Genomic DNA, 15,291 nt, shown 5'->3' on the forward strand with positions numbered 1-15,291 from the left:
CCAAAGGGACTGGGTCTTTATCTTCCTCCTCTTGCTCAACTCCAGGGGCTGTCCTTTCCAGGAGGGAGAGGCATGCCAAATTATGATTTGAAAGTTCCTTTTTTTTTTTATAATTTGAAGGTTTCTTTTTTTTTTTTCTTCTTTTTTTCTTTTTTCTTTTTTTTTTTCTTTTTCTTTTTTTGTGTATTAAGCTTTGCCCAACTCTTGATCTTTCTTTTAATGTTAGGCATGGGACTCTTCTGGGTAGGGCATAAATCTTAGAGTGTAACTCGCTTCCTTAGCAACTTATGCTGGCTTCTCTGTTATATATCAAACACTTTTTCTTTCTTCATGAGGGGGGGGAATATCCAGTTCACAACAGCATTCACTAGAGGGGATCAGTTTAATCATTCGCAGCCTCTCAGCTTCCCACATCTCCCTCACCGAATGCCGAATGCAGCTTCTTCCACCTTCTCTCCCCCCCTTCTCACCACGCCAATAAATCCAATCAACAACTTCCACCTTACAAAGCCAGCATTTCAATCTTTCCCATGTGAGATAAGAATGAAAGGTTATAACACAAATCAATGTCCAGCAAGCATAAATTCCTTCTTTTTAAACTGCGTCAGTGTTACTTTCGGTTTCGATAGTGTTACCGTTTATACAGACATTGTATTAAATATCAATCATCTCACCTCCCTTCTTCAAATCTCTCAGCTTTTCCAGCTCCTGTGACTTTTATAATCATTTTCTGTCGTTTGCTCAAAGATTTATGCCCATTAGAAGAGAGATAATTGCTTTTTCTGGCAAACGCCGCTTAGAGCCTCAGAAGAAACCCGCCATTGCTCAGGCGGCCAGCTCCGCCCCCCCTAGGGTGACATCCTAAACTCAAGTTCCGCCAGCAAGGAGCCATTGGATTTGATGGAAGTGCTGCTATGCTGGCAGTTCTTGACATGTGCCCCTGGCTAGAAAGATGCACCAGCAGAACTGCGCAGATACACCTGCAGAATGGCCATAATGGGACAGAGTCATGAGTAGGATGTGGATGGCGTAGGGGAGAGGAACACATACACCATATTCTATAAAACGGGTGCAGAACACAGGTGGGATGGGAACTGGGCTGGATGACATCAGTGGGCATCGCCACTGCCTCTGACTTCATCTAGCCCCGTCCCCCACTCAGTTTCTCTCCTCGGCATGGAGAAAGGGACTCACTGGTGCTGGGAAGGACAGCCATTCCTCCCAGTGCTGGCTGATTCCCAGGGTTCGCATATTTCTTGTCATTCCTATGGGGTTGGCAAGTGTCACATGATCAGCTCTGGACCCCACACTTTAAGAAGGATTCAGATAAAATGAAATGAGTTCAGAGAAGGGCAACGCAGATGATCAGGGGACTAGACATTAATTTCTAGTGGAAAGATTGAAGGAACTGGGTATGTTCAGCCCTGAAAAGAGAACACTGAGGGTGATATGATAGTACTTTTCAAGTACCTAAAGGGTTGTGACACAGAAGAGGGCTGAAACCTGTTCTTCATCATCGGAGGCCTTGGCTAGACCTAAGGTTTATCCCGGGGTCGTCCCTGCCTGCTCCCGGGATATCCTGTGTGTCATTTACATGAACAGGGATGACCCTGGGACGTTCCCGGGATAAACCTTAGGTCTAGCTAAGGCCCAAGACTGTAGGACATGAAATAACAGGCTTGTGTTACAGGAAGGCAGATTTTGGTTGAACATCAGGAAAAACTTTCTAACCGTCAGAGCAGTCAGACAATAGAATCAACTGCCTAGGGAGGTGGTGGGCTCTCCATCTGTCAGAGTTGCTTTAAACTGGATTGCTGCTTTGAGCAGAAAGTTGGAGATGACCTAAATGGCCCCTTCCAACTGTATGATTCTGTGAACAGACTCAAGTGGTGCATGAATGAGTTGGGTACTTCCATCTGCCTCTTGCTGTGCCCATCATGGACATCCAGAGGTGTATAAAGGAAGACCCGGGTCCCTGACTGCATCCCTGCAATTATCTCCAATGAGAGATAACAGTAGTGATAACCCTATGTACAGTACCTCCCCCTGCCATTGGGCCTCTGAAGTCTTCTAGAAGATATTTTGTACTAAATTCATGTTTTAATATAATCAACAACTATTTATTTATATTGAGGAGGAGGAGGAGGATAATTTTGTTCTGGAATTATATTATGCCAAAAAAACCTCCTATGAGGATGTTTTTTTTCATCCGTTCTTTTTCTATACAAATAATCATTGAGAGTTATTTTAGATTTAAAATGTGGTTGCATTTTATACTTCAACACAACCTAAATTAAAATATATGTGCCAATATTTAATTGGTCAATTGATTATGTGTTTTGGTGTGTGTGTGTCTTGTTTTTTTGTTTCCCTGGTCAAGTGCCAACCCTACTATCTGGATTGCATTTGAATGGATGTTATTTTTGGTGAGGTCATTGAAAATGACACTTTGGGCTTTGCTAGACCTACCTGTTAATCCGGTCGGGAGTAGGGGCAAGCCCGTGCTGCAGCTAGTGCGGGCCGTCGCCCCAGTCTACATGTGACATGCGATGGGGTAAAGGAAAGCCCCATCGCGTAGGCCATTTTTTTTAAGGTTAAAGGGGTAATGTGCACAGGAGCGCACCAACGACAAAGGTAGGTTGTTGTTGTTGTTGTTTTAAAAAGTGTTCCCCACTCCCCCTGCTTGATTCCCCCCCGTGATGTCTGATCCCCCCTGCCCGCAATGTCCAATCCCCCACCCACCCGCCATGTCCGATCCCCCCCATCGCCCCTGGGACGCAATTCCCCCTCGATGTCCCGTGGCTCCACTCTTCCCCCCATCTCTCCTGCCAGGTCCGCTCTTCCCCCCCAGCCCCAATCTCCCTTCCCCCCACTCTCCCCCCCCCGGCCCGATGGGCACAGCACTTCTGTGGAGCACTGTGCCCAATGCACGGCTTCTCCCAGCTACTCGTGAGTAAGCCGCGTAGCTGGGAAAAGCTGCGGAACCGGCTAGACCTTCTGCAGCCCCGGGCTCAGCCCAGGGCTACGGAAATACCGGGCCACAACTGGTGCCGGTTATCTCGGGCCAAGGGAGGGTTTAGCCCGGGCTGACCCCGGGATCCCATGTGCGTCATCTGGACGCACAGAGGTGAGCCCGGGTATCAGCCTGGGCTAAACCCTCATCTAGCAACGGCCTTAGTTCATGGTTAGGCACCTGAAGTTCCTTCACCCAGTCATGCATGCACCATTCCATTGAAACAAAAATAAATTATCCCCCCCTCCCTCTTCCTCAGCTGCAGGATTGCAACCAGATCATGTATCATATTCAGTCTTGAGGCCTAGTTCTTCTGAGGTGGTAAACTTCTGTCTGGTAAACTTGTCCCAACATATCCAAAGTCTTGGGGAAGCTTCTACTATCCCCTGTCCCCATCATATGCAGCCATGGAAATAATCAAGGAGAGTGGGGTGACTTCTAATGTATCTATTAGCTTGCTTAATTGCTACAACATCAGCGATAAAAGCCTCGCCCTGATTAAAGTAAACTCCTTCCTTTATCTTGGCCCAATTCAAATGGTAACGTTTAACTTCACTGGGAGCTGGATTGAGACATCTACATCAAGCAAGGCACAGTTGATTGGATTAAGAAAAATAAAATACCCCGGCCACTTACATTAATTGCATATACACTCAACACTCAAACCTTTGAATAAAAGCCTTCTAATAAAATACTGTGTTAAAAAAAAAGGCACATAGGCTTAATTATTATTCATCTAGATTTACATGCTGTGCCATCCCTTCCAAGGATTTATGCCTCATATATCAAATTGTAATTAGTAAAATGGGAAAACGCATTCATCTCCTCTTCAAAGAAGAAAATCCCACACTGCGAGATGCTCAGAAATGGCAAAGAAGTACAGGGAGAACAAAGCAAGTGATCAAAGCGCAACAGTTGATCTTTCTCTAGCGTAGCCATGGGAAGCTTTTGGCAAAGGCTAGCATGAGTGAGGTGTTTTTTACACGGATGTAGCAGAATGGAAATGCAGGTGGCTCTGTTTTGAGAATGGCAGCCAGCCTTTTAGAAGGCATGCTGGGTGCACAGGAAGGGTTAGGCACCTATAGATTGGCTTTTCCACCTCCGATTCTCTACTTCTTTCTTGTTTGCAAGCTGACAGCAGTAGCTTTCAGTCGCTTTCACCAAAATCTGAAACAAATATTTGGTACGCTGTGCCACACATTGTAGTAAAAAGGGTAAATGTGTCAATTCCCTGCATGGTTTAACTTGTTGGACATGCGGCCATTTTGATCACATTAGTTTGAAACACTGATGTACCTTCAAGGATTACAAGATAATGTATGTGAAGCCCCTTAAATACTCTAAAATATTTACATGCCAGTGTTGGCATATGAAGTGTGGTGTAGCGCCAGCATGGTGCAGTGGTTTGAGTGATGTACTGGGTTCTCATTCCCGCACTCGGCCATTGGGTGACTTTGGGCCAATCACTGATCCTCAGCCTAACCTACCTTACAAGGTTGTTGTGAGTCTAAAATGGAGAGGAGGAGGACATAAGCTGCCTTGGGCCCCTTGCAAGAGGGAAAAAAGACAGGATATAATAATAATAATAATAATAATAATAATAATAATAATAATAATGATGATGATGATGATGATGATGATGATGATGTATGCAGGTATTAGAAATGGGGAACCTTCAGCTCCTGGGCCAGGTAAGCCTTGCTTGGCCAGTCATTATTTGCCCCAGGCCCTGCTCTTCCCCCCCAGATTCCCTTTTCCCACTGCCTTTTGGTGCTACTCTGCACACAGCATGGAAAGGCTGTGCTTTGCACACTGCTCTATCAAGTATGGAAAAGCAGCCATTTTGAACTATTCCCCCCAGTTAGCTGCCTTTCCATGCTGTGTGGTGCTTTCTCTTCCTGAAACATGGGAAGGATGTGTTTGTGAGCTGTCCATGGAGTGATCTCTCCCTCTAAGGGTAGTCAACTGCTTTTCCATGTAGGGTGTGTGCACGTGTGTGAATGGTGTGTGTGCACGTGTGCAAATAGGGTGAATGATACAGCTATGCATGCGGGGTGGGGGCCGGCCAGCAGCTGTGGCTGCATACCAGCAGTGGGGATGATCCCACCCATTTTTCACTAAGGCCCCGCCCACTCTGGCAAGTGGCTCCCCAGTGTGCTTGCCTAGAGATCTTCGGGCCAAAAAATGCTCCCTACCCTGCCATACTAGGCATAATTATTAACAAAAAAGCCAAACAATCCATTATTGATTATACTTTTAAGACAAATGACATTTTCGCACCTGATACAGTCAGCCAATCATAGACGCTTTAGAAGACTTACACCCGACTGGAAGCGGTTAAGATAAATGCCTAATCAGTTTATTAATGACGTGACACAGGATTGTTTAGTTAGTGGGTTCTCTCTCCGGAAAACATTTACTAGTTTTGTACCTCTTCTGATCATGTTAACATCAGTTTGTAGCTTGGTCAGACATGACGTTGGTATATTTGTCAGCATTCATGTGCTAGTTCTCCCTCTGCTTCTCCTTGCATTTAACTAATGTGGCCTGAGAATGTGTGATGCCTCGGAGTTATTGTGCTGCGGTCTAGTCTAGTCTAGTCTAGTCTAGTCTTGTGCTGCAGTGGCCTGGGAAGGCCTGATCATCCCGCCTTATGCTAATGATTCCCTCTCTCCTTCGCAGTTCATCTCACCAGACAGGTAAAATCTTCCTTTCTGTCTTTCCTGCCTCTCTTCCTTCCTGATCTCTTGGCTCATTGCCCTCTTCTTCGGCCTTCGGCCTTCTTTTCCTCCCCCCTTCTTCATTTAAGCATAGCCACACAGCTGACCTTGACTCAATTTGGCTCTCCCTCCCTCCCTTTCTGGGATGTCCTTACAACTTTGTATCTTAGCATCATTTCATAAAACACCTTTCTGGATTATGTCCCGAAGCCTCAGCTCTGTTCTTTCTTCCTAGGAACCTTAAAAGCATGCTTCACTGTCTACACCAGGGATGCAGTCTAAACCAGTCCATGGGGCACCTCAGTCTGGCCTGCGTCACCTCTTGGGGTTCCTCCAGAGGCAGGGTTTAGGCTCCCCACTTCTACCTCTGCTTTGAGATTAAAGGTAACCATGGGGATTCCCCTGCTGGTGCACAGATCGGAGATAGTGGTGGGGATGCCCAGCTGCTGGGTTAAGACTCACCTGAGCATGGGGAAGAGCAGGTGCTCTCCCCGCCCCCCATAAGCAAGTCCTGCCACCTCTCATTCCTGTTGCTGTCTCTGGTCTCTAACGTAGCAGTGGGGATGAGAGGTGGTGGGGTTTGGGACTTGCCCGTGCCATAGAAAGATCTGCTGCTCATCCCCGTATGTGGGTGAGTCCCAACGCCTGTCACCAACAAAGAAAAAAAGGTGGTGAAGTCAGGTGACAGGACCACACCGAAGACATGACATCCGGGGTTGGGCCATGCCCACTGACATCATCCAGCCCATGGGGAAGGGGACAGTCCAGCCCTCACCCCAAACAGTTCTGCACCTCTTGACCCACAGTGTGATGTTCCTGCTAAATTTGACAAGATCTCATCTTTTCTGAGCTAGCAGAAATGGACTTCAGAGAAAAGATGTTCTCCTAGCACCAGACTAATTTCCCCCATCATCCATTGTTCCTGAAGGGCTTATTCCCTGGAAGTATGTTCAGACGTATGTTATTGCAACAAATCTTACGATTCAACACTTGCTTAAGGCCAGTCGTACGTTGGGTGAATGAGGAGCACATGGTAGAGCTCCTCTATCGTGGAGGGGAAGGAAAGAAGTAACAGGATCACACACAGTCCATTTATAGATGCTTAATTGAGCTTTAAGTGTAAATTGTCTTGCCCGAGGCTACTGAGAGCAGGAATAGAATGGAAAGGATCTTCTGAAAACTTTCCTTTCAGCAAGCTTCGAAACATGAGCTTCACAAGGGCCACACAAGATAGCATCCAATTCTTTGCGGTCCATATAACTTCATTTCAATTGATAGCATAATTCAAGAAGACTGTAGTGAAGTGCTTGGTGTCTTGGATGATAAGGGCATAGCCAGAGAGGCTTTGTTGTGACCTGGTATATTGCTGTGACAGTCCCTTCCTATTCCTATGTTCTGTCCATGTTTGCACTGCAAACAAAATCGTAGGCTAGCCATGTGGTGTTTTTTTTAAAAAAATACTTGTACAAGCAGCATGTTGAAAGCAGGCACCCGTACCAGACCAATGATTTGATGATGGCTAATGAGCAAGGAATACAAATTGCAGTCCATAATATGAGAGGATAATCAGCACACCTCTCCTATTTCCATGCAAGAACATAATAGATCATGCTGGACTTTTGCCTTCAGACCAGCCCACCAGTGCAATGCAGCCCCAAAAAGTTTATACCCCTGGCATAGAGGAACTCTCTGATGGTTGTTTAATTGTTGATGGTCCTGTTCAGACAACACATTAAGCCATGGTTAGGCCACTAACCCTTTTGCAGCAAATGGTTAGTGAGCATGTTTAAACCATGGTTATGTAGCCACTATGTTTAGGAATGATTCACACAGTACATTAAGCCATAATTAGGGTGACCATATGGAAAGGAGAACAGAGCTCCTGTATCTTTAACAGTTGCATAGAAAAGGGGAATTTCATCAGGTGTCATTTATATGCAGTTGCGAAAGCAAGGAAAACCCCGTGGGGCAGTAAAAAATAGCCAAAGGCAAGGGTGGAACCAAGTAATCTTCAACAATAATATTAGCAAAAGTTTTATTAAAGTGCCAGGTGCCTACGCGTTTCGAACGCAGTTGCGTTCTTCCTCAGGGCTTTATAACATTCGTGAAGTTGTCTGCAGAAGCTGCTAGACTAGAGCAGAAGCTGCTAGACTAGCGGTCAACCTAGCCATAACGTTTAGGTCAAAGTGCTTAACCACCGTGGCTTAGCATATTGTCTGAACATGGTCTTTGCCTGTAAAAGAAGGCATCACATCATCTCTAACAGAGGAAATTTGTCTTGTGAATGTATTCCTGATCCCAGCCCTGCTATTGGGTTCCCAAATGGTAGCTATGGCTAAGAATATCTTTTATCAGCTTTTATCCATATCCTGATAACCTCAAGGCTCAACATAAAGCTGACCTTAAAGCAGGGGTGAGCAACTTGTGGCCCTCCAGATCTTGTGGCCTACAACTCCCAGAATGCCTCACCATTGGCTATGCTGACTAGGGCTGAATGGAGTTAACAGGCCAAAGTTGTTTGCAGACCATGGAACATGGAGCTAAGATGGCACTGGGTTAGAGGAGGTTCTGTATTGTTAAGCATTTCCTAGAAGAGGAATCTCTGCTAGGTATGATTTTTCCTATTTCTGAAACTCTATAATCCTCCAACCTTAATGGGCAACCAAGGCCACTAGGAGGTGGACTGGGGTAGGATACAGGGTGGACTACTAATTTGAACAAAACATGGCAGGCTTCTGGTATAATTTTTATTTTAGTGCGCTTTGATTACAATAATTTAAAGTGACAGAGCTCTGCCCACTGACATGGGAGTGATACCGGATAGTAGGACTTACAGAACAAACAGCTATTATATTTAATTGAATTATTCATATTTCTGTGTAGCTGTTTAGATGCTCTTTTGTGGTGCAGATGTACTTGTATAATACCTGTAGATTGCGAAGCAACCTCACAGATTGTAGCCAAGGGTGAGATTAGATGAGAGACTCCAGGCCGTGGCTTTTCTCTTGCCAAGACTCATGTGGGTGTGATTTTGCTGCTGACCAAAGTCTCATCCGAACCATTTGGCAAAGCCCTTATTCAGCTGAACAGATGGATTTTTAATTGGTTCTGTCACTTCATTTTCTGTTTACTAAATACACATTAGTCTGTATGTCAGGGAACATTAGGATCAATTTTAAGAACAGAATCATCCCTAGAAATCATAAACTGATCAAAACAAAACATAATTAGAGACTAAATTAGATGCTCCGTGATATGCATTGGATCGATGCACAGCACTATGGGACTCATGGCCCCATTAAATCCCTATTAAGGCTGCAATCATATACACACTTACATAGGAGGGAATTCCATTGAACTCAATGGGATTTGTTTTTGAGTAAACACACTTGGGACTGCACTATAAATCACTGTTAAGATCATGCCTGTTTGGCTGCAGTAGCCATGACACAGGTTTTATGGCAACCTGTTGCCTGTGGCTATCATCCAGTTTTGGGGTACGAATATGTTGTCTAATTAGATTCCTTCCAACAGAGGTGCCATTTAGGATTTCATGGGGAGGGGTGCAAGGATTCTTAGCAAGGTTCAGAGGCCTGTTCTTAGATGTTTTCAAGAGCTAAATTGCTCTGGAACAATGTATTTAAAGGTATTTGCTGCTGTTACCTTTTATAGATCACAAGCACTTTTATCACCATAGAGTGCCCAACTGCTTTGTTGTTTTAAACCCGATGTGTTGCACCTCTTTCATCTCAAGAGCCAAACTCCACTTTGGAAAAAAAAACAAAAAACCTCTCAGGGCCTCATTCCAGCAGTGGCTGGAGCCGAGGGCAAAAGGGGCATGGCCAAAAGTATCAGCATAATCCAGTTTAAAACTCTTACGGTCAGTAAGTATGGGCCAGGTCTACACCAAGCAGGATATTGCACTATGAAAGCGGTATGAAAGCAGTATATAAAGAGGCAGGAGCCACACTACCTTCATTCCCCAAACTGGAATATTTCTGGCAGCAAAAAGCAGTGGGCAAGTTTTAAACCTCAGCTCACTAGAGCTGGGAGTTCTGGTGGCTGAAGATAGACAAGCAGTCTGCTTCTTTTTCCCCTTCAGCCCAGTTATAGCTCAAACGTAATGCACTATCTGAAGTGAGGCCTCACAAATATTGAGAATGCCCTTTCAAAGGAGATATGATTGGCGCAATTATTTTTGTTTTGATGCCAAGTTATGTTTCTTCTTGTACAGGCATTTTAACATTTTAATTTTAATATTTTAAATTCAGATTATTTTTTAACTGAAATGATATTTGCTTGGTTTGCTGGTTGAGGAGTTGTTTATGTTGTTATTGTCGTCGTTTGGTTTGCTTTTTTAATGTGTAATTGTATGGCTTTTATACATTTGTGTTTTTTGCTTTTAAAAACAAATAAATAGCTTTTGTCTGATTTACATAGGATTATACTGACATGGTTCAACTGGATCAAGATGTTTGAGCTTAAGTGAATTCATAAGATTTTGCAGATGACCGATGTTTAAATGAGAAGGTGTTATAGCAGTCTTCCCCAAACTGGTGCCCTCCAAACATGTTGGACTGCACCTCCCAGAGTCCTAACCATTGGCTATGCTGGCTGCAGGTCAGGAGAAGTGCAAAATCTCCTGAGGGCCCCAGGCTGGGGTATGCTGTACTCTAGTATCTGTTGTGCTTCATCAAGGAATCAGTCACCTACTATCACTCTGGCTCAGACAAAGAGGCATGAGATGAGAGAAGTGACTCGATCACGTCTGGGACTAGAGTTACTTTCAGGACCTTGGAGAGCAATCCTGGATCCAGAGAACAACTAACTGAGAGCAACTGGCAAGGTTTTATCCTCAGGCCAGGAGAGACTTTTTTGGAAGCTCCACCCTCAGGTGTTATAGCTGGTTGTTAAAGGGCCAGCGGCCTTTTCTTGCAGGGGAGTGAAGGTTGGAGGAGTCAGTTGGGGCGTGCTCCTCAGGGTCTCCCGATTCACTAGAGGAGTCTGAAGTCCACTTCTCAGAGTCAGGGGCCAGTGCACCTCCTTGGGTCATGTGGCTAGAACATGGAGTGTGATGCAGTGGGACCCAGCTCAGAAGGGTCGGGGATTGGTTCTGGTGTCTCCCAAAAGACACTGTCTCTGGACATGTCAGTCTCTGCAGACTATCAGTATCTTTGTTTACAAATGTTTACATAAAGTTAGCTTGCTTTCTGACAGTGTTACTAGGCTACACATGTCTAATCATGCACATGTTTGGAAGCCTGGGCATGGCTGGCATGTGTCTTCACTTTGTCCCACAGCCAGCTGAACTAGAAATAAATACAGTGGTGCTGGATGTGAACTGCCCATGGAACTTCAGCTATTGGGTGGTATAAAAAGGCAATAAATAAATTAAATAAATAAAAACGTGGCTTAGTGCTGCGGCATTTGCCTCATGCTCCTCCATTTTTCTTTCTGCCGCATAAAGCCCAAGATAGCTAAGGGGAAAGAGAGGAGAAGGAAGTTGAGAGAGGAAGGTGGGCCGGGAAGAACACATCAGAGCAGGCAGGGCTCCCTGTCTGCTTCTTCTCCCCTACTGCTGTGGAGTACCTATGTGATGAGTATGGATCATAGGTTGCCCACCCCTGCCATGAATGGCTGGAAATACATCACTTTCCATTTATGTGTGATGCATGAAAGTAAGAGTTGATAAAAACATCTTGCAGTTGGACAATCATTCATCAGAAGCCACTATCTAATAGCCAACCAGCAAAAGGTTTTGAAGCAGAGACAGTTCCAACTTTTTGTTGCTGTTGAGAATCAACATTCCTTAAGATTTGTCTAAAATAATAGGCCAGGCAGAATGAAGCTTGCCGATTCAGCATTCTCCTTTTGAAACACAATATCTCCTTGGACAATGAAATGTCAGAATGAAGTACACAGTTCTACTTTGAGCAACTCCTATGCCCATGTTTAAGGGGGAGAGAGGAGAAAAGAGGCAAAATGCATTGTTTTAGAGGACAACTATGGCTCAGCCCACAGGACCAAACACATTTGCAGCCCTATTCAGGTTCTGAGCTGGTAGTTGTCTCTCAGTCCCAAATTAGTTAAAGGGCCATAGCCCAATGGTCGAGCAGCTGCTTTGCATGCAGAAGGTCCCAGGCTCAATCTTGGGCTTCTCCAGGTAGGGCTGAAAAAGAATCCTGCCTGAAACCCTGGCGAGTCACTGCCAATCAGTGAGACCATACTGGGCTGGATGGACCCATGGTCTGACTCGGTATAGTGCAGCTTCTTACGTTCCTAGTGCATCTGCCCTTAATGAAAATTGGACAGGGGAAAAATTCCCCTCCAAAAAAGTTGGAGAGCACTCTCAATGTCGTCACATTTAATTTTTGGGGTTGAGGCTGTCCTTGCCTCAGTAAGCTGTGGGTGCATCTGAATCCCTTCTCTTTCTTTTGGGACAAATCCAATGAAATTCTTAGGGCTGGGACTGGAATGGGGCTTCCCCCCTTCCTTCTTGAATTGGCATCTTCTGCCATGGCAGAGCTCCTGATTTTTCCTTCACAGTATCCATTGGGTGTCCTCCCTGCCCTAACAGAGGACAGCCAACAGATATTGGGAGGGAGAATCCAGAGCTCAGTACTCTCCGGGTGACTCTGAGGCAAGCAAAGGGAGGGAATGCCAGTCACGTTGATCTTTCTGCAAGATGATAGCTCAACGTGGCTTCCTCAGGGTCCTCCCCTCTGTATGGTTCGTACTAGAGTTCCTACGCCAGATCCAACCCAGTGGAGACAAGAAAAGGAGCTAAGCTCATGATTGAGGGCAGATCTGGTAGTGCCCCACCACACATGAAAGAGGGAGGGGTTTGGGGTGGGTGATCCTTGAGAGAAAGTGTGTGTGTGTGTGTGTTAGTGCTAGAGATGGCATAATCTGTCAAATATGATTCTGCCCAATGTCTCATTTTTCTGGCATTAACTTAATTTCATCTTATTTCTTATCAGTGTGCTTTTATTTTTCCTCTAATATATACATTTTGTATTCCCTTCCCTAAATATGGAAATATATGCATTTCTTGCATCTCTAATATAATGCATTTTATGTGCACTTTCCCTAATATTTTTCACTATTGTACACATCTTTGTGAGATCTTTTTTTATCTGCAAATGGCATGGTAACGTTCAGAGAAGTATGGATATTATTGTGGTCCTTGCATAGGTTCAGAAAGTGCAAATTTGGTAAGTTCACATTAAAACGCAAACCAAATCATTTTCTCACCCATTCCTAGTAAGTGTGCATGTGCTTCGTTGGTGATCCTGTGCGAGAAAAGGTATGCATGAGTGTTTGCTTTGTGACCCCACCTAAAAAAAGATGTGCATTTTGCCAGTCAATCAGTTTGCCTTCTGTGAAAAGTGAATTTTGTTGTGCTTTGAGTGGTCAAATATGTGGTTTGGCATTTGGGACTCAGACAACCCTTGTACTCAGTTTCTTGGAAGTAATTGGTCCTTTGTTATTAATTACATCACAGCCATTTTGTGGGGGTGCTGACACTTTCTCAAATTTCTATGGGCCCAAATTTTGAGGACCCCCTAGAGCAAAGTCTTCAAAAGCAGAGGGGATACAAAGCAAGGTCTTAGTCAGTGAACTTCAATACTTTCCTAGCTGGCCATCTCCCCTGGTTTCAGTGTACTATCTTCCTGCCTGAACTCTGTCACTATGCCCTCTTCTTGCATCATCTGTTCATTTTACCTCTACAATATACTATGGTGGTATTTATTTATTTATTTATTTATTATATTTTTATACCTCCCAATAGCCAAAGCTCTCTGGGCAGTTCACAAAAATTAAAACCACAATAAAACAACCAGGCAGGTTAAAAGCACAATTACAAAATACAGTACAAAAAGCACAACCAGGATAAAACCACACAGCAAAATTCATATAAGATTAAAATACAGAGTTAAAACAGTAAGATTTAAATTTAAGTTAAAATTAAGTGTTAAAATATTGAGAGAATAAAAAGGTCTTCAGCTGGCGACGAAAGCAGTACAGTGTAGGCGCCAGGCGGACTTCTCTGGGGAGCTCATTCCACAACCGGGGTGCCACAGCGGAGAAAGCCCTAAATATTCTTCTTTCAATTTGTTATCTGCCCCCAAACCTATACATCTAAATAAAAATCATTTGAAAACTCAAATATATTGAAGAACTTTTCTGGTTTGTGATGCAGCACTATTACAACATTCAACGGCTACTTTACCTCCAGTCCCATAAGTCAGATTCTGAAGTAATTTTGGATAAACAGGGAGTTAATGAAAAACAAAAACAAAATGATGTCGAGAACTGCTACACAATGCCCAATGGGTCAAAAATTGCTTGCAAACAAGCGAATTCTGACCCTTTGGGCATTTCATAGCAGCTTTAGATGCCATTTTGTTTAAAATCAGTCTTCCTAAAATTTAGGGGGTGGTAAGGGCCACATGTTGTCACCCCTGCCCTAATGCAAATCTAGTGAGTCCCAAAATGGCAGGGAGGAGACTTAAGAAAACTTTCTAGAATAGACCATACCTAATTCCAGTGACTAATTAATTCTACACAGTTTTTCTGCCAACAGATTGGGGATGGACTTCATGCTCTGCTTTTTTACTTCCTGTTAATATCTGGCTGGCTGCTGATGGAAACAGGATGTTGGACATAATGGAAATAGATCACTTCCTGTTTCATTGGTGCATGTCCCTTGTCCTTCTCAGAGCCTGGGTAGAAACCTCTGCAACCACATGGGGCCTTTGAAGACCCCACAGAAGGGAGGCCTGCAGTGCCTGGAATGGTCACCCTGTGAGAAAGCTTGCCCAACAAATGGGGATGAAAAGATGAATAAAACCAGTTTTGCATTGAGCTGGACAGCACAACTTTTAGTATGTTATTTCTAGTGCTGTGCAGAATCCTGCCCCTTATTTTCAGGAATTTCCTCTCTCTACATATCTTTTTAAGTTTGAGAGATAGCTGGAAGATCTATTTTTTATTATTATTATTTTACTTGAAAAATGCCCCAGCATGAGACTCTTTCCAGAGAACCTGACAGCTCTTTCTGAACTCCCAGGAGACCATGTCACCTGGCCTCTCCTTTAGGCATTCAGGAAAAACCCTCAGGCTGCAGTAGTGTTGCAAAGAGTCAAGAGCTGTTCCAAGCAAGAACAAAAGGGAAATTTGGAGCTTTAGAGAGAAAAAAACACCCCTTTTTTCTTGCTTGTTCTATGTGCCTGCAAGGAAGAAGTGAACTTTTCTAAAAGCCTCGTTTGTTCTAGCTTTGTGGAGCTTTTGCAGGCCCAGAGCCTTTGCCGAATGCCTATTAGAGAAGCTGAGGCCACATGGTCTACTGAGAGCTCAGAAAGTCTGCTGGCTGGAGAAGAATCCTGGGCTTCTACAAATGCAAAATAAAAATAGAAAGAAGCCCCCTCAGCCTCTGCCTACACTTAAAAAGGTAAGCAGAAATCCTGTCTACTCCCCAAAGAGAAAGTTATTCGAAATTCTCACCTCTCCCATCCTCGTTCACCAGAGTTTTAATTTTACCCCTAATGCCCCACA

The sequence above is a fragment of the Elgaria multicarinata genome, chromosome 1 (assembly GCF_023053635.1).
Source record: "Elgaria multicarinata webbii isolate HBS135686 ecotype San Diego chromosome 1, rElgMul1.1.pri, whole genome shotgun sequence".
NCBI lineage: Eukaryota > Metazoa > Chordata > Lepidosauria > Squamata > Anguidae > Elgaria > Elgaria multicarinata.